Source organism: Megascapheus bottae, unplaced genomic scaffold, assembly GCF_031878675.1.
Source record: "Megascapheus bottae isolate mThoBot1 unplaced genomic scaffold, mThoBot2.hap1 HAP1_SCAFFOLD_48, whole genome shotgun sequence".
NCBI lineage: Eukaryota > Metazoa > Chordata > Mammalia > Rodentia > Geomyidae > Megascapheus > Megascapheus bottae.
The window spans coordinates 2,511,041-2,534,789 of record NW_028327313.1 but is presented as its reverse complement, the minus strand read 5'-3'; the positions used below and the strand labels follow the sequence as shown (position 1 = coordinate 2,534,789).

At 44.4% G+C, this 23,749-nt stretch overlaps 1 non-coding gene and 1 pseudogene across 1 annotated transcript; one reads left to right on the top strand and one right to left on the bottom strand.

Annotated features, from left to right (window-relative positions):
• Nucleotides 1–547: 547 nt before the first annotated feature.
• Nucleotides 548–862, bottom strand: LOC150040134 (renal cancer differentiation gene 1 protein pseudogene; annotated as a pseudogene).
• A 10,753-nt stretch (nucleotides 863–11,615) lies between these two features.
• LOC150040133 (U6 spliceosomal RNA) lies at nucleotides 11,616–11,716 on the top strand. Its single transcript, XR_016534081.1, has one exon. It is a non-coding gene; the product is annotated as a U6 spliceosomal RNA (small nuclear RNA).
• Nucleotides 11,717–23,749: the final 12,033 nt, after the last annotated feature.

Below are 23,749 nucleotides of genomic sequence, written 5' to 3'. Positions count from 1 at the left end.
GGGAGAATTTTTTCCCTTTATTTCAGATTCACACATCTATTTTAAGGAAAATGATCTTAACCTTCATGCCAAAAAAAGAGGGGGGAAGCTTTTAATCATGTTTGCCAAGTGTTTTACTCAACAAAAAATTGGGGAGTGTCAGGTGACAAAGTCAGGTGCTATAAGCCTGGAAGTCATAAACTTGTCTCTGTTTTCATAGAAGTGGGGAGCTGATTTACATAGGCAAATTTAGTCATATCACTTGAGTTGTAACATGATCTTCTGACATGCACCATCTTTCAAAACAATTATCTGGTGATACTAAGGCACTGTTAAAGTTATCTGTTGAGAGAAATCACTTTTATAAAGGAATCTCAAAACATTTATAGAACAGAAAGTAATGATAAACACATCTGTGTTAACATAAAAAAATCACATTAATATGTTTTCACAAAGGTCTAGAAAAAGAAGAAAAATTTCATTCTGAGTACACAGAAATGCTGGAGATTGTCCTATGTATGTGGTACATGTGCAAATCCATATGAGAAGGTGAATTATACAGTCATAGTCAGTTGTCAGGTTTCAGAGAATCATAGCCTTCTTTCAGGAGGTCTCTCCACATCTTAAAGAAGTGTGCATTTTTAGTACATTAAAGGCAATCTCTTCTACTTCAGCTGATACTGCAGATGTGGCCTCAAGAAGTTTGGTTAATGAAAATGATGCATCTCCTATCTGCCTAGCCACCTCCTCCAGGGGGTCCACCAATCCAACTCGGAGCCCTCCAGCCCACACTCACACAGGAGGAAAACACATCCGAAGACGAAGAAGAAGATGGAGATGGTGGAGGCGGCAAGCAAACCTGAAGCTCCTCAGCTGAAGCCATGTGGAAAGGGCTGGCACAGTGGAGCGGGACCTGAGCAGCCAAACCGCCACCAATTGTCTTTCTGATGGTTGTCTTTAATCTACTGTCTTTAATCGCCTCTTTTGCTGTCCTTTTGTTATCTCATATTGTGACAGTATTTCACCTAGTAAACTGATATATTGTATATGTGCATATTTTGTTATTTGAAGTCGAATAGGGAAGGGAAGAAAACAAGATGGAAGGCAGGGTGGGGGAGGGAAATGGGGACCAATACTTGAGAAAGGGTATCAATGTCTGTGAATATAATGTAACCCTAACATATGAAAAAAAAAGACACCCTGCAGATTGAGAGGAGGCTTTTGCACTTATAAATAAGTAAAAGACCTAGTATCCGGAATGCACAAAGAAGTCAAGAAATTCAAGAGGCTAAGAGTTAACAAAGCCAAGTAGAGACTACTTTGTGTACATGTGTGTGTATGTCGCTCATGGGGCTTGAACTCTGGGCCTGGGAGCTGTCCCATCAAAAGCAGCACCATGTTCACCTGTGCCCAGCAAGCATCCATTGCCTCCCAACAACCCTACCAGGGCACTTTCTCACCTGGGGTCAGCTGGGGAGGAGCGGGATGCACCATCGCCATGCAGAAGGTGGGAGATCTGATGTTTGGAGTCCCCAAGTCACACCCAGATAGACTGGAACCTCCCACAATAAGGAGCATGTATATCTTACTAAGTGGAGAAAAAAGAATCCCAAGCGCGGTGACTCCACAGTGCCCAACATTGGCCCTGGCCAGAGTAATTCTGCATTTGTCCACCCCCCCCCCAGGGAGTTAGTGGTAGCGTCCAATTCACCAGAAGTGAGCAGCAGAAGTGCAGCAGAAGTGCCTGGGAATTGGGGCTTGGCTCCTGCTACTTTCATCATTGCTCCTTGGCCCATGTGTTGACCAGCTCCACCCAGTAGCAAGAAAAAGCAAGGCCAGAAAGCCCTGACTCAGCAGAAGGAGAAGCAGCTTCTGCAGCTGGTGGCACTGGGACGTTTAGCCCTGGTTTTCCTGTCCTATGTGTTACTGTGGGCTCTGCAGCAGCAGCCTGACTGGGATCGTGGCTGTGCTGGTTCCTGTGGCCAGTCAGGTGAGTGATTTGGGGCAGAGGGGCCAGGGACACTCCATTCACCTCCCCGACAATGGTTTTACTACTTTACCTCCTCATGTCCGTGTACTCAGAGAAGACTCTGGAAGGGTCAGTGCTTCTTCCTCTTCTTCTTCTTCTTATTGCTGTTATTATTAATGCCGGATGGGGTAAACTGAGGTACCTAGGACAGAGATTTATCCAATCAACAGAGATAGAATTAGAACCCAGGGCCCTTGATAACCAATCCAGAAATATTGCTTCGAATTACCAGACTTTATTTAGTCTTCTTTTTTTCTGTTGCCTACTCCTGTCCCCTGACCTGCTCAAGCATTCTCACTCTGGAAAGCACCCTGTCTGCATGTCTGTATCCAGGGTGCGATGCCTTGGGTAGGACTTGTTCCCTCTGCACCTCTGCTCCCCACCATACCCCCAACTGTTGATTCTGGTATTTCTTCTCAGACAATCTGTTTTACAAGTTACCTGCTCCCCTCACCCTCAGCAGCTTTCCCCTTACTATTTCTTTGTTGAGTCCAGTTCAGATCCCGTGCATGGAGTGAAAGATGAATTTCTGGTTCCTGAGGAACTTGTCACTTTTGAATCTTCAGGAGTAGAGGTGTCCCAGTGGAGGGTTCCCCCAAAATGTTCCAGAGTTTCAGTTCCCTGAGGGTAGAATGCCCCATGCCTTCCTTCCCTCCTCTGAACTGATGGGACTTGGTTGGTTTTGTTTTGTTTTCTTGCCACTTCTCGACATTGAACTGAGGGCCTGAACACTGTCCTTGACCTTTCTCAAGGCTAGAGCTCTACCACTTGAGCCACAGCACCACTGCCAGCTTTTTTCTATGTATGTGGTAGTGAGGAATTGAATCCCGGTCTTTGTGCATGCTAGACAAGTACTCTCCCAAACTAATGGCCACAGCACATGGTATTTCTTGTACTACATACTGATCATGATCACATGATCATGGTCAGAATTGTGCCTCTTTGAAACTCACTCATAAACCTGCACATGTGTACATGCATTTGTACTAAATTAGTATTTTCTTCCTTCATGTGTGTATGAGTATTCACATCCTGGTTCTTGAGCTCAAGATCTGTGAGCTGATTTTAGAAATTTTCACTCATGGCTGGCACCCAACTTCTGGCGTTTTGGTGATTCATTGGAGATAAAAGTCTTACAGCATTAACTGCCTGGGCAGGCTTAGAACCAGGATTCTCAGATCTCAGTCCCTTGTGTGAATCACTGGCAGCTGGCTTGGACTAGCATTTTCCTGCTCCATCACATTACTTCTAATCTCTCATCTTCTGGCATGTATATGGCCAGAAGCTTGAATTGCTTGTATAGTGAGACATTTCAGATTTGTTTATGGGTTGTGTATCAGGGTCAGACTTGAGTGAGTATTGGCTCTCCTCAAGAGAAGAGGCTGACTTTGAGGTTGATGGTTTTCTTTCCTCCTCAGTATCAGGATGTTATCTGTTTTGGTATCTTGAGCACAGACAGTTCTCTCTCACAGAGCTAATCCATAGGGGAGTAAAAATTCTACCAAGTTGTTGCAAACTGCCAGGAGGAGTCAGCTTGATCTTTATATATGTATATTTTTGTGAGTCATGGGTCTTGACTTCTGGCCTGGACATTGTCCCTGAGCTCTTCAGCTCAAGGCTACCTCCCCACCCCTGGACCTGAGGTTGTCCCTGATCTCTTCAACTCAAGGCTACCACCTTACCCCTGGAGCCACAGTCCCACTTCCTGTTTTCTAGTGCTTAATTAGAGATAAGAGTCTCACAGTCTGTGCCCTAGGGTGGCTTTAAACCTCCATCCTCAGATCTCCACTTCCTGAGCATATAGGATTACAGGCGTGATCCCCCACATCCAGCTTTATGGTAGATCTTTACTGTTCTGAAACTGAAGAACATTAGAACACTTCTTTCCTCAACCCAAAGTTCAAATCTTGATAGCCAGCCTAACCTTTCTCCTCTCTATATCTTGTGTGTGTTTCTTTCTTGAATCTCTTTCCTCAAGTGGTCTGGATGCTAGGACTGTATCCTCAGCTCTGCTGTGGATTTGCTGCCTGTGTTCATCATCAACCATCTCTGTATCTAGACCTTAATTTCTCTATCTGTAGACTATGATTAATGGAGATAAGAGCCATTAGTGCCTTGGCTGGCTTTGAACCTTGATCCTCAGATCTCATCTTTCTGAGTAGCAAGGATTACAGATGTGAGCCACAGTGGCCGGCAATTATTTTTTTTAATTATGTACTTTTTATTGTAATTAATAAAAGGGTTACATGATATTTGCCAGATTGAAGGTGCATTGATTCACATATATTGATACCCTTTCATATGTCTTGGTCCCCATTACCCTCCCCTCTTCTTCCCCTCCTGCCCATCGTCTTGGTTTTCCCCCCTTCCCTCTCCAATTTCAAATAACCAAATACAAATAAATCCAATATATCAGAGAACAAAGTGAGATACTGCAACAATATGAGATAACCAAGGGACAGCAAAAGAAATGAGAGATAACATAGCACATTAAGGAAAACAATCATTCATTTTATGCCTTTTGTTTCAATATCCTGGAGGTCTTTTCAATTAGCTTCATACTATATGGCCTTATGTATCAAGGTTTTGCTCTATTGCAGGTCTCTGGTAGTAGAGCCCAAGGTTTCTACTGATTATGACAAATGAGGGGAACTATTGAGACTAAGTTCCTTTGAGTCTGGCTTACTTCACTTAATATGATTTTTTGTAAGACTTTCCATTTCCTAACAAATGGGGCGATGTCATGTTTTTCTGACAGCATCATAGAATTCTATTGTGTACAAATGCCACAACTTCTTGATCCACTCATCAACTGAGGGACATCTAGGTTGGTTCCACATTTTTGCTATGGTGAATAATGCTGCAATGAACATTGTTGTGGTAGTGGATTTAGTATTCTCTAGTTTTTGGATGGTTGGGTAAATGCCAAGTAGTGGAATTGCTGGATCATAGGGAAGCTCTATGTTTAGCCTTTTGAGGCACTGCCATACTGCTTTTCATAGTGCTTGAATGAGTTTGCACTCCCAGCAACAGTGTAGTAGGGATCCCTCCTGAGTGGCCGGCAATTCTTTCTTTTTTTTTTTTGTGGGTCAGGGGGCTTGAACTGGCCTGGGTGCTGTCCTTGAGCCAAGTCCCATATGCCATTTTCTAGAGATTAATTGGAGATAAGAGTCTCAAGTCCTCAGTCTGGGCTGGCTGAGAACCTAGATCCTCCGATCTCAGCCTCGATCTCAGCCTCGTGAGTGGCTAGGATTACAAATGGGAAGCACCCCACCAACTCTTTTTTTTAATGCCAGCGCTGGAGCTTGAAGTGGGACCTGGGCATTAACATTTAGCCTTTTTTCCCTCTCAAGTTTTCCTCCTCAGCCATAGGACTACTTCTGGCTTTTTCTGAGTAATTTATTCGACGTGAGAGTCTCATGGACTTTTCTGCACATGGTGGCTTTGAGCTGCAGTCCTCAGGTGTCAGCCTTCTTATTAGCAAGGACTCTGGGTACAAGTGTTCTTTCCCAACCTCAGTTCATATTTTTTGCCTGTCCTAGACCTTGAATTTAAGGACTGAGCACTGTCCTTGAACTTTCTCAATGGCTAGAGCTCTGTCACTTGAGCCTCAGCACCATTTCCTTTTTTTTCTATGTGTGTGGTACTGAGGAAATGAACAATCAGTGCCCAAGCTCTGAGTTCAAGCCACAGCACCAATGGCACAAAACAATACAAGAAAACAACACAAAACAACAACAACCAAAAACCCTTAGAGGAAAGGCAGAATTCAAACACTAGTCACCAAAAACTCCTTAACATTTTATATATGGATTTTTTGAGTGTCTAAGAAATTCATTGTTAGATTTTGTGAAATCTTAATTGACACAAGGAGTGTGCCTTATATCTACTTAACAATCCTGTGATTTTATTTCAGTGTATACATTAAGTGTACATGAGAGCAGTGGAAAAAAGACCAGGAATTTAGTTTAGTTGCTGCAAATACTTTTTTTCTTCCTCCCTTTGGTCATGGGGCTTGAATTGTGGGCCTGGATGCTGTCCCTGAGCTTTTCAACTTCAGGCTTGTGCAACACCACTTGGAGCCACAGTGCCACTTCTGGGTTTTTGTGGTTAAAAAGGGATGAGTCATGGATTTCCATGCTGAGGCTGGCATTGAACTGTGATCCTCATATCTCAGTTCCCTCATTAGTAGCTAGAATTATAGATGTGAGCCACCTCACCTGGCATGCAAAGTATGTTGGTGGGGCAAAGGGAGGATCCTGGGACTTGAACTCAGCCTGGTCACAGACCCTGAGTTCTTCATCTCAAGGCTATTGCAATACCCTTGAATCAAGCCCAATTTTCTGTGCTTTCTAGAGATTAATTGGAGATAAGAGTTTCAGGTCCTTTTGTGCCAGGCTGACTTTGAACCTTTAATCTCAGATATCAGCATTCTGAGTAGCTAGGATTTAAAATACCTAAAGTGAGATTGTGAAGAAGTTCAATAAATAAATAAATAAATAAATAAAAACAACGCAGACTTATAACCTCAATTACATTATTAGAACTAAAAATTTAAAAATCAACTCATCTAATGCTCATGAAACATTTCCATTTTCTTCTTTTTTTTTGCCAGTCCTGGGCGTGCGCTCAGGGCCTGAGCACTGTCCTTGGATTTTCTCAAGGCTAGAGCTCTACCACTTAAGCCTCAGCACCACTTCCGGCTTTTTTGTGTGTATGTGGTACCAAGGAATCAAATCTAGGTCTTTGTGCATGCTAGGCAAGCACTTTAACCACTACACCAAACTCCCGGCCCCTACATTTCCATTTTCTAGTTGGTCTCACAGTGTTTCAGGAGGCAAACCGAGATTTTTTAAGAAGAACCTCGACAGATACCACTGTCAAGTGATCCCTCTTTCACAGTACATATGAACATAATGCATCGTGCTACTGAGGAATAGGAACACAAACAAGTTAGTATTGGCACAAAAATAGACCCAAAGATCAATGGAGCAGATTGAAAAACCCAGAAATAAAACCATGTACTTATATTTGTCTTATCTTCCACAAAGGAACAAAAGACATACACTGAAAATGCCTCTTCAGCTATTGGTGCTATAAACCTAGCAACTCAGGAATCTGAGGTCTGATGATCAAGGTTCAAAGATAGTGTAATAAACCACCAGGTAACCAGTAGTGGCACTGTGGCTCAGAGTAATAGAGTGTTAGCCTTGGGCACAAAAGCTATGGGACAGAATCCTTAGATGGTTCAAAGCCAGCCCAGGCAGAAAAGATCCTGTGAGACTCTTACCCCTTGTGAAGTTCTCAAAAACCAGAAGTGGTACAATGGCACACAGTGGTAGTGTGTTAGCCTTGAGTAACAGAGCTCAGTGAATGTGCCCGGGCCCTGAGTTTTAGCCACAAGACTGAAGGGAAAAGAAAGATCACAAACATAAACAGTGAGCACAATAGACTATAGACTCAGGGTGAAAGATTAAAATAACAAATATGATAAACAACAGTTCTTTGAAATTTGTAGGTGGGGAAGGTAGCAGAAAAAATGATGAGAAAACATTGATTCATTTCTAACCACTCTTGAATTATTTGTTTTGAAATCATTAACTGCTTTTAAACTAAACAGGCATGTAAGTATCATTTTAGAGAAAAACAACACTTATACATGAATTTTAATTTGAATTCCATATTTTACAATTTGCCTTTTAGTAAATTATCATTCTCTTTTCATATGTGTATTCCCTTTACTTAATATTTCACATAATTCCAGCATGTGATTATATCATAACTCCTCAATTTCTTCTTTTCTCCCAATCTCCCCTGCTGTCTATCCTAGTGCTTAAACTCAAGGCATCACTCATGCTAGGTAGGTGCTTTATGAGTTGAGTTGCACACCCTGCTCTTTTTGTTTTACTCATTTTTTATGTTTATGACCAGGTCAGCTTGGACCACAATCTTTCTTTCTTCCATCTCCAAGTAGTTGAGATGAAAAGCACAATCCACAGGGTTTACCTATTGCTTGAGATACAGTACTGTGAACATTTTGCCTAACCCTCAGTTTCTCAGTATCTTTTTCATTTTTGTTTGGGGGGTGGGATCATGATGCGGGAACTCTGGGCCTGGGCATGGTATCTGAATTCTTCAGCTCAAGGCTACCACTCTACCCTTAGACCCACAGCCCCACTTAACCTTATCTAGTGATTAATTGGAGGTAAGAGTCTCCTTGTATTGGGGTCCTCAGATCTCAGCCTCCTGAGTAACTAGGATTAAAGACGTGAGACACCACCCATGGCTTCTCAGTAACTGAAGTAACTAGGAATACATGTGACAGCTACCATGCTTGGTTCTAATTACTAACAATAAAAACACATGAACAAAGTTTTAATAATTTAAAACATAAGAACAAATGTTTAATAATTTTAAATGTTCATTTTGGGGACAATAGGTGCTTTTAGGTTCCTATTTTCAAATTTCACCAATTTTTTTTAACTTTTTATTTTCCAGATTTAAGAAACTGATAAACTTTAAAAAAAGCTGATTAAGTATTTTTAAAAACCGAAAAGCCTATGGCTGGGGGTTTGGCCTAGTGGTAGAGTGCTTGCCTAGCATGCACAAAGACCCGGGTTCGATTCCTCGGTACCCCACATACATAGCAAAAAGCAGAAGTGGAGCTGAGGCTCAAGTGGTAGAGTGGTAGCCTTGCGAAAGTCCAAGGACAGTGCTCAAGTCCTGAGCTCAAACCCAGGACTAACAAGGAAAGAAATTAATTAATTAATTTTAAAAAAAGCCTAAAAGAAAGCATCCTTGCCAGCGTAACTTTGGACCTGACACTTTGCAAAAAGATTTGACCTCAAAGTTGTTTTTTATGGAGAGTGTATTTCATGCGCAGATCTTGTCATCCTCATCACCTATGCTGAAACAGCCTACACACAGGGGAGAAAGCCAGGCTGTCTGAAAACCCACCAAGGGAAGTCAGGGTGGCCATGTCCCAACTTTTGACCTGAAATGATTCAAGGATAAGAGCAGATTAAACATAAAATCAAAGCAGAGAAATAGGAAAAATGCATCAATTTTCCAAATGTATGAGATCAAAGAGTGGGTAAAGATCGTGTATAACACTTACAGTAGGTATTCGAACAAACATCTTTTATTATCACACACACAAAAAAGAGCAACCAATGAAACCTCAAAGGCGTCTTGGAGCATATTTATTTCCAAGGAGGAGCAATAAATGCAATGTGATATATTTGAGAAATAAGTATCTAGCCTTTTAATTCTCTCACCCTAGCCTTTAAATTCTGTCAATTGTTTTTTCACTCTTATGTCACTGGTGGTTTCATTCAGAAATGTAAATAAGCACATTAGCCTCAACTCAACAGAAAAGTAAAAATTAAGTGGCTATTGTCTAAAATGCAAGGTACGTTATACTCAGAGGAGATTCCCTTTCCCAGTGCATGCCTGACATTTTTAGTACTGACACTAATAGGACAGAGTTCTGAAACAGAAAAGGAGAATGACTGACCCCATTTAGTCTCACTCAAATTAGAAATCACTGTTCTATGAAGCTGACTGAAACAAACCACTTCCTACATCCTAGCCATTGATGTAGAAAGTAGCAGCTGATGGTCATCTTCAGTTTGCAAGGACATAAACTGAACATGATTCTGGAATGATTCTCCCCTTCTGTGGGTGTGCTACAGAGAGTCTACTTCCATCCTCCAAATTGGGTGAAAACCCACAACAGTATCTCACCTGTCTAAGGAAAGAACAAAACTATTAGCTCTCTCTCACACAAGCAATTTGGAATGAGTTATGATGAGCAAGGGTCTGGTTCTCAGTTGTAAAATAATTTCATTGCTTTTCTTTCATGTGTGCCAGGACTGTGGCTTGAACCCAGGATTCTTTCTCTTGGCTTTTATTCTTATAGATACCATGCTGCCTATTAAGTCATAGCACTATTTCTGGGTTTCTCACTGCTTAACTGGAGATAAGTCTCATGGTATTTCTTGCCTGGGATGGCCTGGAATACTGATCCTCAGATCTCAGCCTCCTAAGCAGAGGATTATAGGCATCAGCCATCAAAATCTGGCATAAGTGTTCCTCTCATAAAATTCAAAATGGCGCTGAGTACAGTGGCTGACACTTGAATTGTAATCATAGCTACTAGCCACTAAAGAATGTGAGACTTTTTTTGCCACTCCTGGGCCTTGAACTCAGGGCCTGAGCACTGTCCTTGGGCTTTCTCAAGGCTAGTGCTCTATCATTCCAGCCACAGCATCATTTCTGGCTTTTTTCTATATATGTAGTACCAAATAAAAGAACCTAGGTCTTCATACATGCTTGGGAAGCATCTTACCACAAAGCCAAACTCCTGGCCCAAGAAGGAGAGCCTCTTATCTCCAGTTAATCACCAGAAAATGAGAAATGGGGCTGTGTGTCCAGGGGGAGGGCAGTAGCCTTGAGCTAAAGAGCTAAGGGAACAGCCCAAGGCCTGTACTCTGGCTTTAAGTTCAAACCCAAAAGCTTGCAAAATAAAAAAAGTCTCAAGGACTCTCCTGCCACATCTCAGATCTCAGCCTCCTAGCAGATAGGATTACAGGCAAGTGCCACCACTGACAAGTTTGAATAACTTTCGTGCCATCCCCCGGAATGTGGAATCCCCAAAACACTAGTAGACAAAACACACATGTGTCACAAGGCAGTGGGCACTAACTGCACTCAGGTTTACACATGGGTGTGTGCACAGAACAGCTAGCATCCCATGGGCCATAGGTGGAACAGTGTGCAGTGGGCAAAGCATGGACCCTTTTTCAGGGCCGAGGATACTGAGGTGCTGGGGACAAAGCAGGTCTTGGCCTGAGTCCCAGGCCAAGGCATGTGAGGAGCCCCAGACCCAGGGAGCTGGATACCAGCGAGTCTCCAGCACTATCTGCAAAGCGGGAAGAGATGGACTCATTGCACCAGCAGCAGAGGAGTCCGGGATCTGATCTGGAGTTTCAAGGGACCTGGGCTAAGTGAACCCTGGGTAGCAGTTCCCAGTGCACACCAGTAGATTACCACCCAACCCACCCCTGGCACTTTCTCACCACCAAATGGGTGGGGGGGTGGGGAGCTGGATGTATCATTGAGGCTGTAGGGGGAGGTCTAATGAAGGAACTACCAGATTGCACCAGAGAGACTGGAAAGCTCCACAAGAAGGCAGATCTCCATGGATATAGGTGTTTGCTAGCAAGTGTATAAAAGGGCACCCAAGCCTGCAGGCTCCATGTTGCCCAACACTGGTGTTGGGGGTGGGACTCCCCCCACAGCGCTGACTCAGTGGAAACTTGGACCTGTGGGGCCTTGCTGGAGACTGTGCTCCAGCAGCCTCTGCCTCTGCCATGGTGGAATCTAAGCACCTAACACCCTGAGGAGCTAGGATGATAGGCAGCTGCCAGTGGCTCCCAAAGCTAACCTTATCTTTGTTTTAGAAACACTTTGTCAATAACAGTTCAGTATGAAGTAACAGGATATAGTAATTGGATAAAATTAAGTGGACATACATATGTGAGAAATTTGCAATTTAGAAATAATGTCAGGAATCAAATCTGTTTACACTTGTATAAACAGTAAAATACTTAGGAATAAATACATCTAAAATGAATGATACAGAGAAGATTGGCCTGGCCCCTGTGCAAGGATGACATGCAAATTCATGAAGCATTCCATAGTTTTGTATATATCTTTGTTTATTTGGAATAGGATAGGGAAGTTGGGAAAAGAAGATGATTGGGAGGGGTGGGGGTAGGAAATGGGACAAAAACATGAGAAAGGGGGCCGGGAGTTTGGCCTAGTGGTAGAGTGCTTGCATAGCATGCACGAAGTCCCGGGTTTGATTCCTCAGTACCACATGCATAGAAAAAAGCTGGAAGTGGTGCTGAGGCTCAAGTGGTAGAGATGTAGCCTTGAGAAAGTCCAAGGACAGGGCTCAGACCCTGAGCTCAAGCTCAGGACTGGTAAAAAACATGAGAAATGGTAGCAATGTTTGTGAAGAATGCACGATCTACCCAGCAAATATAATGTGATCCTTCTATTAATTACAATAAAAATATATTTTTAAAATATATCCAAAATGTTGCCTTGGACAATGAAAATTACACTGCACAAATAGTCTTCAAGTATCCCAAGTTTTGCCTGATCTGCTTGCCTCTGAGGAATTTTCTTTTAAGAAAGTAATTTATTAGTTTGTATAATTATACTTGCTGTCAACTTTTTCACCCAATATTTCCTAATCATGTTGTGTGTAAAAAAAATCATCAAAAATCGTAATAAACTGGGCCTGATAGCTCACACCTGTAATTCTAGCTACTCAGGAGGCTGTGATTTGACGATCATAGTTCAAAGCCAGCCGGGCACTAAAGGCCATGAGACACTTATTTCCAATTAACCATGGGAAATGCATAGGTGGCGCTGTGTCTCAAGGGTAGGGTGAATCCGTTGAGCTGAAGAGCTCGGGGACTGTGACAAGACCCAGAGGCAAGCCCTAAATATAACACAACGAGAGAGAGAGAGAGAGAGAGAGAGAGAGAGAGAGAGAGAGAGAGAGAGAGAGAGAGAGAAACAAATAAAAGGAATGACACTTCCCACTGACAGAAATAGTTCATCTAAATAGAACTAATAGAACTAACTTCACCTATCCACTAAAAACAAATCAGTTGATCTTTCAAGATCAGGTGATTTTTGCTTACCCAAGGAAACCAGGTTGCTGCAGTTCCCCAGCTTTACATCTCTATATGGGGTCCTTGAGCAATGTTTAGGTCCTGCCACTCCTCACAACTGAAGTCCACAGCCACATCACCAAATGACACCACCTCCTGCAATGACACATTTCCTTCAAGAAATTAGATTTGAATCATGAGCACATCAGTTCTAGAATTTTATTCTTCTGCATGTGTGCTTTTCTCTTACATAAAATATTTCCAGCTTCCTGTGTTATCCATAGAGTGGGAGAAAGAAAACTCAAAATACACAATTTCCCCAATATTATGGAGATAATTACAAATACAAAGTTTCCCTAATACATTAGAATACATTTCTGCTGCTAGCAATAGAGACAAACAACAAATTAAGGAGGTAATGATTGATATGACAAAGTGAGTTATAAGTAGGTGTCTGATAGAATAGTTTTAGCCCATTTTGATAAAATTCACTAACAAGGAAGTAAACAAATAATAATTCCTGCATGTTCATATCCTGCCTCACTGAAAAAGCCATGTAGAGCTACTATTAAAAGTGCCCTCACAGCTGGGAGTTTAGTCTACTGGTGGACCCAGGTTCGAATCCTTGGTACCACATACATAGAAAAAAGCCAGAAGTGTTGCTGAGGCTCAAGTGGTAGAACTCTAGTCTTGGAGAAAGTCCAAGGACAGTGATCAGACCCTGAGCTCAAGCCCAGGACAAAGAAAAAAGAAAAGTGCCTTCATATGCAATCAAAACCTGCAGGACCTCATAGGGAATACAAACCACATCAGTAGATCTTCAAAAATCATAGCTTAAAGGTGAGTGTTAAAGGGAGCAGCAATACTTGAGAAAGTAGGTAATGATTAATTTGGTCCTTACAAAATTTCATTTAGGTCCCCAAATAAAAATATGCTAAAAAATAAAAGTAAGTAGCACAAAAACATGCTATTGTAATCAATTTTGTTATCAAATTTCCAAAGATTAAGGCTGATCATTGATAGCCTGATATTTCCTTCCTAAGCAAAAGAAACGTTAGCACGAAGTTTTGTGAACATTGCCTACCTGCTACAATACAGAATATAGTTGGAAAATGCATCATGTATTTCTTGATAAAATTTTCATTTATGCTCAGCTATGTTATCCTAGCTGTTAATCAGGCTGAGAGCTGAGGATCATGGTTCAAATCCAGCCTAGGCACTAAAGAATCTGAGACTCATCTCCAATTAATAAGTAGATAGTGGGATTCCTTATCTCCAATTAATCACTAGATCTTATCTCTGATGAGTCCCTAGAGAATGGAAAGAGTGATTTCTAAAAGCATCATAAACTATATCAAAGGAAGCTTAACTTTCAAGTAAACAAAGACCACAAAGTACTTCAAAAGCCTATATGGAGAGTAATTTAAGGACAAATAGCTAACTCATTCCTCCAGAATATTTGAAGGTGTGTTTGACCACACTATTTCATTAACTGCACTAGCACTTAACACAGTTTAATGTTAGGCATGAGAATGAGTTTTCTGATAAGTTGATAGTGAACATTTACCTTCCATGGGAAGTTACTTCCTAGGTGTCCTTGAATCACATAACATGTGTGACTATTTTTTACCAGAAACCAGAAACCAACTGAAGCAAATCTGCATTAACTTAGACAGAATGTAAGATGTTATAATCTGCTGAATCCACAAACCATTTTATCCGACTTATGAACCTGTTCCTAAAGCTGAATCTGTTTTTCTATTTTTAATTCTTGGACACCCTTAGATTCATAAAATGCAATGTAAGAAATAAAAAGCAACTCACAAGAGACTTTGTCATTCTTTCCTCCTGTTGACAATGAACAAAAGATTCTGGAGCATGGATGGGAGAGAAGGCAAATGAAGAGCTCAGGAAAGGACCTGTGTGATTTTGCCCCACAGTTTGTGGAGAAAATCTAGGCACAGTGACTCACTTCTGTAATCCTAGCTACTGAGGAGGCTGAGGCCTGAGGTTTGCTGTTCAAAGCTAGCCCTGGCACTAAAAAGTCCATGAGACTCTTACTCTTACCTTCAATTAACCATCAGAAAACCACAAGTAGGGCTGTGACTCAAGGGGTGAAGCAGTATCCTTGAGCTGAAGAGCTCAGGGACAATGCCTAGGCCCAGAGGTTAAGTCATAAACACACACACACACACACACACACACACACACACACACACACACACAAATTATACATGGGCTGTAAAAGCATAAATCCTTCTTATGGGAGAAGAATCTTTTCTATGTTAAGTAGAATGTTATACTCTCCACTAAAGATGAATCCCCAGTTCATTAGATATAGATTTTATATAAGCAATTCCATTCTAAATATACATACAGAATTTCTAAACTAATGTTCCCATAAAAATAATTCAATAACTGAAATCAATTAATACGAATTACACCTTCACTAAAACTAGTTATTACTGAAAATACTCCTTCGGGATGTATCAACTACTTCTCAATTCATGCTAACTTTCCATATTCACAACTGAGACCAGAAATGTCATGATTGCCTGGTGGGATAATTTTTTACATTAAATCCAACCCATTTGGGAGGGATTCAAAACCACGGCATTAAAGTTAATTGCACTCAGTGAATACAGTTAGGAGTCATTTTAATAGTTGTACAGAGATAGCTCTCTGCCTTGGGACTGGTTGGAAGCAGCCCTCAGCTTCAGTGGGGCTGAGCTTTCAAAAGGTAAACTCCATATGCAGGTGGTCAGGCAGGTTAAACTGGACTTCTTGATTTAGGATTTGGACTATCCTCATACACATTAGTAACCGAACATCCCTGTTATAAATTACAAGTTTTGTATTTTGGATTATTTTCTTAGAACTATAATTTGTGCCAGGCATAGTGTTTCATTCCTATAATCCTAGCTATTCAAGCATTGCTTGGGCATGGACAGTGTGTGACAGGGGCACTGTGTGACAGGGGCAGTGTGTGACAGGGACACTGGGTGACAGACACAGTGCATGGCAGCTGCTCCTTGCAGAGGGAATGGGGTAAAGCTGACAGGTATGGGTCATGTCCTTTGGAGTAAAGCCCAAGCTCATCCACTACTTTTTTGTTGTTTTTTGTTTTGGGGGTTTTTGTTTTGCCATTTGTGGGACTTGAATTCTGGACCTGGGCTCCTCCACTCAAGGCTGCCACCCTACCCCTGAAACACAGCAGCACTTCCCTTTCTAGTGATGAATTGGAGGTAAGAGTCTCATGTTCTTCAGTGCCCAGGCTGGCTTTGAACATCGATACTCAGATCTCAGGCTCCTTAGTAACTAGGATTAGAGATGTGAGCCATCTCATCCACTATTTTGTGCCTTGCAAAGACCACTTGAGAAGAAGTTTGCTGATTCTCCAAAGAACCTCAAGCCAAGAGGAGGACAAAGACCCCTGAGCCCACCAGGCGGCATTGTCACAACCAAGACAATAGGGACCAACTGTGCGAATGCAGTCACCTGTGAGCCAGGGGGCGCATCTGACTCAGCACTCAGGAGCAAGTGGCTGGCTGAGTTCTAAAGAGTTGGTGGGGACCTCAGAAGACCAGATCACCTTCAATGGAGAGGTTTAGAGGGCCGCCGTGGTGACCTGCAGAGTGGAGTGTTGGGGGCAGAGTGAAGGACCTGTGTGGGCACGGGGCTGGAGGGTGTGTGTTTTGTGGTGGGCTCTACACGCTTGTGGCTTGGGCCTGAAGCAGTCCATGCAGGCCAGGTTCTGGGAGCCTATAGGGCTCACCTGCCAGGCAGGTCCATTCGCCAGGTGGGGCCTGTCACCTGAGGAGGTGGGCTGGACTTTCACATTCTGGTACCATAGACCCCCATCAGGACCTACTGCAGTCCTGCCCACTTTCCACTGGATCCCAAGAAAGGCTGTGTGCCCCATCTCCACTCCACCTTCCCACTCCACTCATGTGCCAGACTCTTCCAGCCTGGCGCCCTCCCAAGGGCTCCACCCCCCGGACTCACTGCCACGCTGGATGCCCTCACCATGCCAGCTGCCCCACCTATGGCCTCACCGCCAGGCTGGATGCCCTCACCACACCAGCTGCCCCAGTGACAGCCTCACTGCCATGCTGGACGCCCTCTCCAGGCTGCCTTCATCAGACTTGTCCCCCCCACCACCTCCCACTTCCCCCCCCCACCTCAGCATGATGAGCTGGGCCTCCTCAGGTCTTCCTTCTAGCCCACCCTGCAGAGGTCTCTGCTCAGTCAGTGGGAGCCTTTTGTTCTGGCATTTTTTTGGGTACAGGGTCCACTGCCCAGGCTGTCTCTTTCATGACTGATTCCTGGCTGACTCCATCTGGTCACACAGCCCATTCTACTGGGGGACTCGGTGGGACCCCCCTGCTTTCTTCCCACTTGGTGAAATTGCAGGCTTAACTGCACACCCGAGCCCCACTCCAGAACCCTGCCCCACATGTCTCCCCTGCAGTGCAGCTACACCCAGCATTGCCACCACCTGTACCAGAACCCACGGGCCATTCTGCACATCGGTCCATCCCAAGACCATTGTATTCGAGGCCTCTAGCCCCTCCTCAGCCAGAATCAACCCTCTTCCCTCTATGCTTAGGTGCATATGTGGCTTCTGTAGCTCCTTTCCACACTCTCAAGAGCTCCCTTGGGACGTCTCAAAGCCTCTGGAAGAAAGCCTCAACATTACAGCCTGTCCTCTGCCTCCTTCTCCAGCACCTACATCCCTGCTCTTCATCCTACCGTCCCTGGAATTCTTCAAGGAACACGAGCCCCTCCATGATCCAAGTGAGTCTTACCTGAGCCGGCCATGCCTCCTTTCAGAGCCATGTGCCCTGAGTGACACAACCTTTCCATGTGGCTATTGATTTTGCTGGTCCTGGGACTTGAACTCAGGGCCTGGGGTCTGTCCTTGTACTTCTTTTGCCCAAGGCTAGCACTCTGCTTCTTGAGCCACAGTTCCACTTCCAACTTTTTCTGTGAGTGTGATGCTGAGGAACTGAACCTGGGCTTCCTGCTTGCTAGATGTACCCTCCATCACTGAGCCACTCCCCTGCCTCCATGTTATTGTGATCACTTTGTCCCCAGACACTCCAATTTGCTGCAAGTTTGATAAAGCAGGCACAATTCCCACTTACCACTGGCATGAAACTAGCAGGATGCCTGCCATACATTTAGCAATAAATATCCTATAATATCACATTATACTATATTAACTATTATATTCACATACTTGGAGGTAAGAAATGTTAGTACAATGGAAAATAAAAATGCTATCAGTAAAGATCTTTTTTTTTCCAGTGCTGGGCTCTGTGCTTGAACTGGCCTGTCTTTGGACTTTCTCAAGGCTAGAGTTCTACCACTTGAGCCACAGCACCACTTCTGGCTTTTTCTATGTACGTGAATCGAACCTGGGTCTTCATGCATGCTAGGCAAGCACTCTACCATTAGGCCAAACTCCCAGCTCTCATGCCGGTAATTCTAGCTACTCAGGAGACTGAGATTAAGGATTGCAGTTCAAAGCCAGCCCAGGCAGGAAAGACCCCATGAGACTAATAAACTACTCAAAAAAGCTGGAACTGTTGCTGTGGTTCAAGTAGTAGAGTAATAACCTGAGCACAAAGAGGCTCAAGAGAGTGGACGGTTCCTGAGTTCAAGCCCCACGTCCATCAAAAAAAATTAGGCCAGCAAAAAAATAGAATGGAAGAAAGACAGCCTCTTCAACAAGTTGTGCTGGCAGCACTGGTTAAGCACCTGCAGAAAACTAAAGTTGGATCCTTCTTTGTCACCTTGCACTAGAATTAACTCCAAATGGATCAAAGACCTGGAGGTAAAAGCTGACACACTGAAAACTTTACAGGAAGGAATAGGAGATACACTAGGCCTCCTTGGCACAGGTCGAAACTTTCTTAATAAGGACCAAGAATCACAACAAATCAGAGAAAGGCTGGATAAGTGGGACTGCATTAAACTGCAGAGCTTCTGTATGGCAAAGGACATAGCTAGTAAACTAATCGGGAAGCCTACAGAGTGGGAGAAGATCTTCACCAACCAAACAACGGACAAAGCCCTCATATCTAAAATATACCAACAACTCAAAAAATTGAATCACTCCAAAACTAACCTCCAAAGTAACAACCATCCGATTAAAAAATGGGCCAAAGACTTAAAGGGAGTCTTCTCTCAAGAAGAAATGAAAATGGCCTATAGACACATGAAGAAATGCTCAACATCTCTGGTCATAAAAGAAATGCAAATCAAAACAACTCTAAGATTCCACCTCACTCCAATTAGAATGGCCAGCAACAGGAAAACGAATAATAACAGATGCTGGAGGGGATGTGGCCAGGAGGGATCACTACTACACTGTTGGTGGGATTGCAAACTCGTTCAACCAGTATGGAAAGCAGTGTGGCAGTGCCTCAAAAGGCTAAACATAGAACTCCCCTATGACCCAGCAATTCTACTACTTGGCATTTACCCAACCATCCACAAACAAGGACATACTAAATCCACTAGCACAACAATGTTCATTGCAGCACTATTCACCATAGCAAAGATATGGAACCAACCTAGATGTCCCTCAGTTGATGAGTGGATCAACAAGTTGTGGTATTTGTACACAATGGAATTCTATGCTGCTGTCAGAAAGAATGACATCGCCCTATTTGTTAGGAAATGGTAAGACTTAGAAAAAATCATATTAAGTGAAGTAAGGAAGACTCAAAGGAACTTAGGCTCAATAGTTTCCCTCATTCTTCATAATCAGTAGAAACCTTGGGCTCTACTAGCAGAGATCTGCAATAGAGCAAAATCTTGATACATAAGGCCATATAATGTGAAGCTAATTGAAAGGACCTCCAGGATAGTGAAACAAAAGCCATATAATGAATGATTGTTGTCCTTAATGTACTATGTTGTCTCTCATCTCCTTTGCTGTACCTTGATTATCTCATATTGGTATAGTATCTCACTTTGTTATCTGATATATTGAATTTATTTGTATTTGGATATTTGAAATTTGATAGGGAAGGGGGGAAAACCAAGACGGGTAGGGGGTGTGGGGGGGAGGGAAATGGGTACCAAGACATGTGAAAGGGTATCAATGTATGTGAATTAATGCACCTTCAATCTGGCAAATATCATGTAACCCTTTTACTAATTACAATAAAAAAATTAGGCCGGGCGTGGTGGCTCATGCCTGAAATCCTAGCTACTCAGGAGGTAAAGACCTGAGGATCAAGGTTCAAAGCCACCTCAGATGCTAAAGTCCATGAGACTCTTATCTCCGATTAATCATGAGAAACTGAGAAGTGAAGCTGTGGCTCAAGGTGTAGGGCTGTAGCCTTAAGCTGAAGAGCTCAACCACCACCACCAACAACAACAACCAAAATTTTAAAGAAGGCCAAAAGTGTGGCCTCGTGGTAGAATGCTTACCTAGCATGCATGAAGCCCTAGGTTCAATTCCTCAGTACCACATAAGCAGAAAAGCTGGAAGGGGTCCTGCGGCTCAAGTGGTAGAGTGTTAGCCTTGAGAAAGCTCAACAACAATGCCCCAGCCCAAAGTTCAAGCCCTAGAACCTTCCCCCCCAAAAAAATTAAAAGAAAAGTCACAGGAGTGCTGCAAATATGAGAGGGACTTAACAAATGGGGTTACATCAAAATAAAAAGTTTCTGCACAGCAAAGGACATAGTTACTAAACTAGAAAGACAAATATCAGACTGGGAGAAGATCTTTGCCATTCATATATCCAATAAGGGCCTACTATCCAAAATAGACAAGGAGCTCAAGAAATGAATCCCACCCAAACTATTAACCTGATCCATACATGGGCAAAGGAGCTGAACAGAGATTTACCTGAAGAAGTAAAAATGGTTAACAGACACATGAGGAAATGTTCAACATCCCCAGCCATAAATAAAATACAAATCAAAACAACATTGAGCTCCCATCTCACCCCAGTAAGACTGGCCAGGACAGAGAATTCAAACAGTAACAGATGCTGGCTGGTATAGGGGGAGAAGACCCCCATTCCACTCTTGGTGAGAATGCAAATGAATACAAACCACTGGAAGACTGTCTGGAGGTTTCTCACAAAACTAAACGCAGAACTTCCCTACTATACAGCCATACCACTCCTGGGTACCTATCCAGATCATCACAATCCAGGAAATTGTAAAGACACTTGCGCATGTACATCCACTGCCACACTATTCACAACAGCCAAGTTATCGAAACACCCAATGCCTACAATAGAGGAGTGAATCAACAAAATGTGGTATATACATGCATCATGGAATTTTACTCATCCATTAGAATGAATAATATTATGTTGCTTTCAGGAAGATGGATGGACCTAGAATAAACCATGTTAAGTAGGCCAGGCTCAGAGAGACAAATGGTGTATGTAAATGGTAGACGTAAAATATCACTGGACATGGTAACACACACATGGCTCAAGGCATTTACACACAAACAAGCTCTGTAAAGGAGGGTTTACTTAGGGGAAAGTGTAACTCCTCTGAACAACTAAGATAGCTCATCAAGATAAGTGCTAGGAAGTGGAAATGTTTTTTGGGGGTGTGCAAAGAGGGGGCACAGGAAAGGAGGGAGGGATGGAGGGTAAAACATGCAGTCCTAACCTAGCGTGGTGGGCAGGGAGAGAGATGATGCAAGGATGAATGAAGGGATGGCACTGATTATGGAGCACTGTGTTCCTAACCTGACTTATGGAAATGTAGTCCCTTTGCAAAACTCTTCAATGGCAATTCAAACAGAGAGTTTGCTCTTCAGGTCTTCAGCTGATTGATCAGACGATCCGTAGGTAGACGGTAACCTCTCTTCTTTCAAAATGCCCTTGCAGCACTGTCTAGCGTGGTATTTACCAAAATCACAGATGACATCTACACTCAGAGCTCAGCTGTCTCCATGGCTGGAGAGGAGCCAGGTGTCATGCCAGTACTCCTCTCCACAGGAGAGCACAGGGCTTTCCCTGCTCCCTGGGGCATCCAGTCATCCAGCCTTGATCTACTCCTCAATGTGAGGTCCAGGTGGACTGCTAAACTCCCCATCCCTGACTGAGCTCCTCCTCCTCCCAGGCCTCTACACCATCTGGGCTGCCCGCTGACCTGAACCTGACTTCACCCTCTGTTTCCGGTCCTGTGAATGGTTTGGGATCCAGTGCTGGCATGAGTGTATGGCCTCCCAGCTGGCCAGTGGGTAGAGGCCCCTGCAGAATGCTCTGAGAGGAGGGAGGGAGCGCCATGAGGACAGGGGGAGGGAGCGAGTGAGCCAGTGCCCTGAGTCTTGAGTTCCTGGAACTGGAAGAGAAAGGCTGGGGAGCAGGGATCCAGGGGCAGAGGAGTAGCCCCTGGGGATGGAAGCTGAATCACAAAGCACAGAAGGCCCAGGATGTCATGGGGAGTCCCAGGACCCACAGCCAAATGAGGAGCCAAGGTGCCCAGGGTCAGAAGAAGCTGGGCGTCCAGGGTGGAGCCCTCTAAGTATAAGGCTGGCAGGGCAGGTTGGGGCAAGCTCAAAAGGGGAAGGGAAAGGACACCCATCCAGGAAGGCAGCAGTGAATTGTCCATGGCTACCTACCTACACCAAGCCAGGCCCTTGCAGCGTGCTGGTCATTCCTGGAACAGGCCCAGCCCCTGCCTTCACTGCGATGCCAGGGACAGCATGAAGAAGCTCGCTGGACAGAACAGGATAAGTGCTGCAACATGGGGCACAGCTGTAGGAGAAGGCCTTGCAGAGGGGCACATGGGGGTGAGGCTGGACAGAGAGACTGGGCATTCCAGGCCATTCAGGGCCTGCACACAGGCCTGTAGGCACAGAGATATCCTGTGATGCAGGGGCAAGTATGTGGGCCCAGCCTCTGATCTCACAATACCCAGGGCCTGCTCGGCCAGCTTTGCAGACTGCAAGGCTCAGGGCTCTGGGCAGCCTCCAGGTGCAGCGCCCTCCCCACTAGCCTGGGGTATGTCTTTACCCATAAATTATGAGGGTCTTTGGCATCAGATAGACAAGCTGGTGCGGGAAAATGAGGAGCTGAAGAAGCTGATGCGGCTTATCCAGGAGAATCAAGAGCTGAAATCTGCCATCAAGACTCAGGCTAGCAGCCTCAATGGTGGGCTTGGTAAGGCCGGGGCCAGCCCTTCCCAGCACCCAGGTAACCAACCAGAAAAGACCATGCTCAAGGACAGTGGGGGGTGATGCCTGGGCCAGGGGTCAGGTAAGCCATAGATAGTACCTAACTTGGGACACGGGACCCAAGTAGGATAAAAGGTAAATCTTTTCCTAATTCTACTCACCTGATAAGGAGCACCTGCCTTCCCCTGTTCCGCTCAACCAAAGCAACACCAAGACTGAAAACCAGCCCTGCTGGTCCAGCCTAGAACTAACCCTCCTGCTCTCCTTTCCTCTCCTCTTCTGCTTGCCTCTCTTCCCCTCCCCTCCACTCTCCTCCTCACTCCTCTTCTGCTCTCCTCCCCTTTTCTCTCCTCCTCTCCTCACCTGCTCTCCTCCCCACTCTCCTCTCCTTTCCCCTCCCCTCCTGCCCTCCTCTCCCCTCCCTGTGAAAGGGGTGGAGAGCCCGGAGGGTGGACATGGATTCCAGCAGGGACCCCATCCCCTGAATTTTTCCCTCATCCCAGACCTCCTGTGCCCTGCGAGGCGTGGCAGCCCTCCCCATACAGGAGCAGCAACCCAGCAGTGGCTCCAGGCACCACACTAACACTGGGAGGGTTGTCATCCTTAGGGGTCCCATTAAACACACGGAGGACCCTTCACCACAGCCAGGAGAGTCCTCCTCCAGTCCTCTTCCCTCATGATCTCCTTGTCTCCTCAAGACCTCCTACTCTTCCCCTTCAAGACCTCCTCCTCCTCCTCCTCCTCCTCAGGACCTATTACTCCTCATCAACACCTCCTCCTCCTCCTCCTCAGAGCCTCTTCTCCTCAGATCCTCTTCCTTCTCCTCAAGCCCTCTTCATCCTCTTCAGGACCTCCTCCTCCTCCTCCTCCTAAAGACCTCTTCTT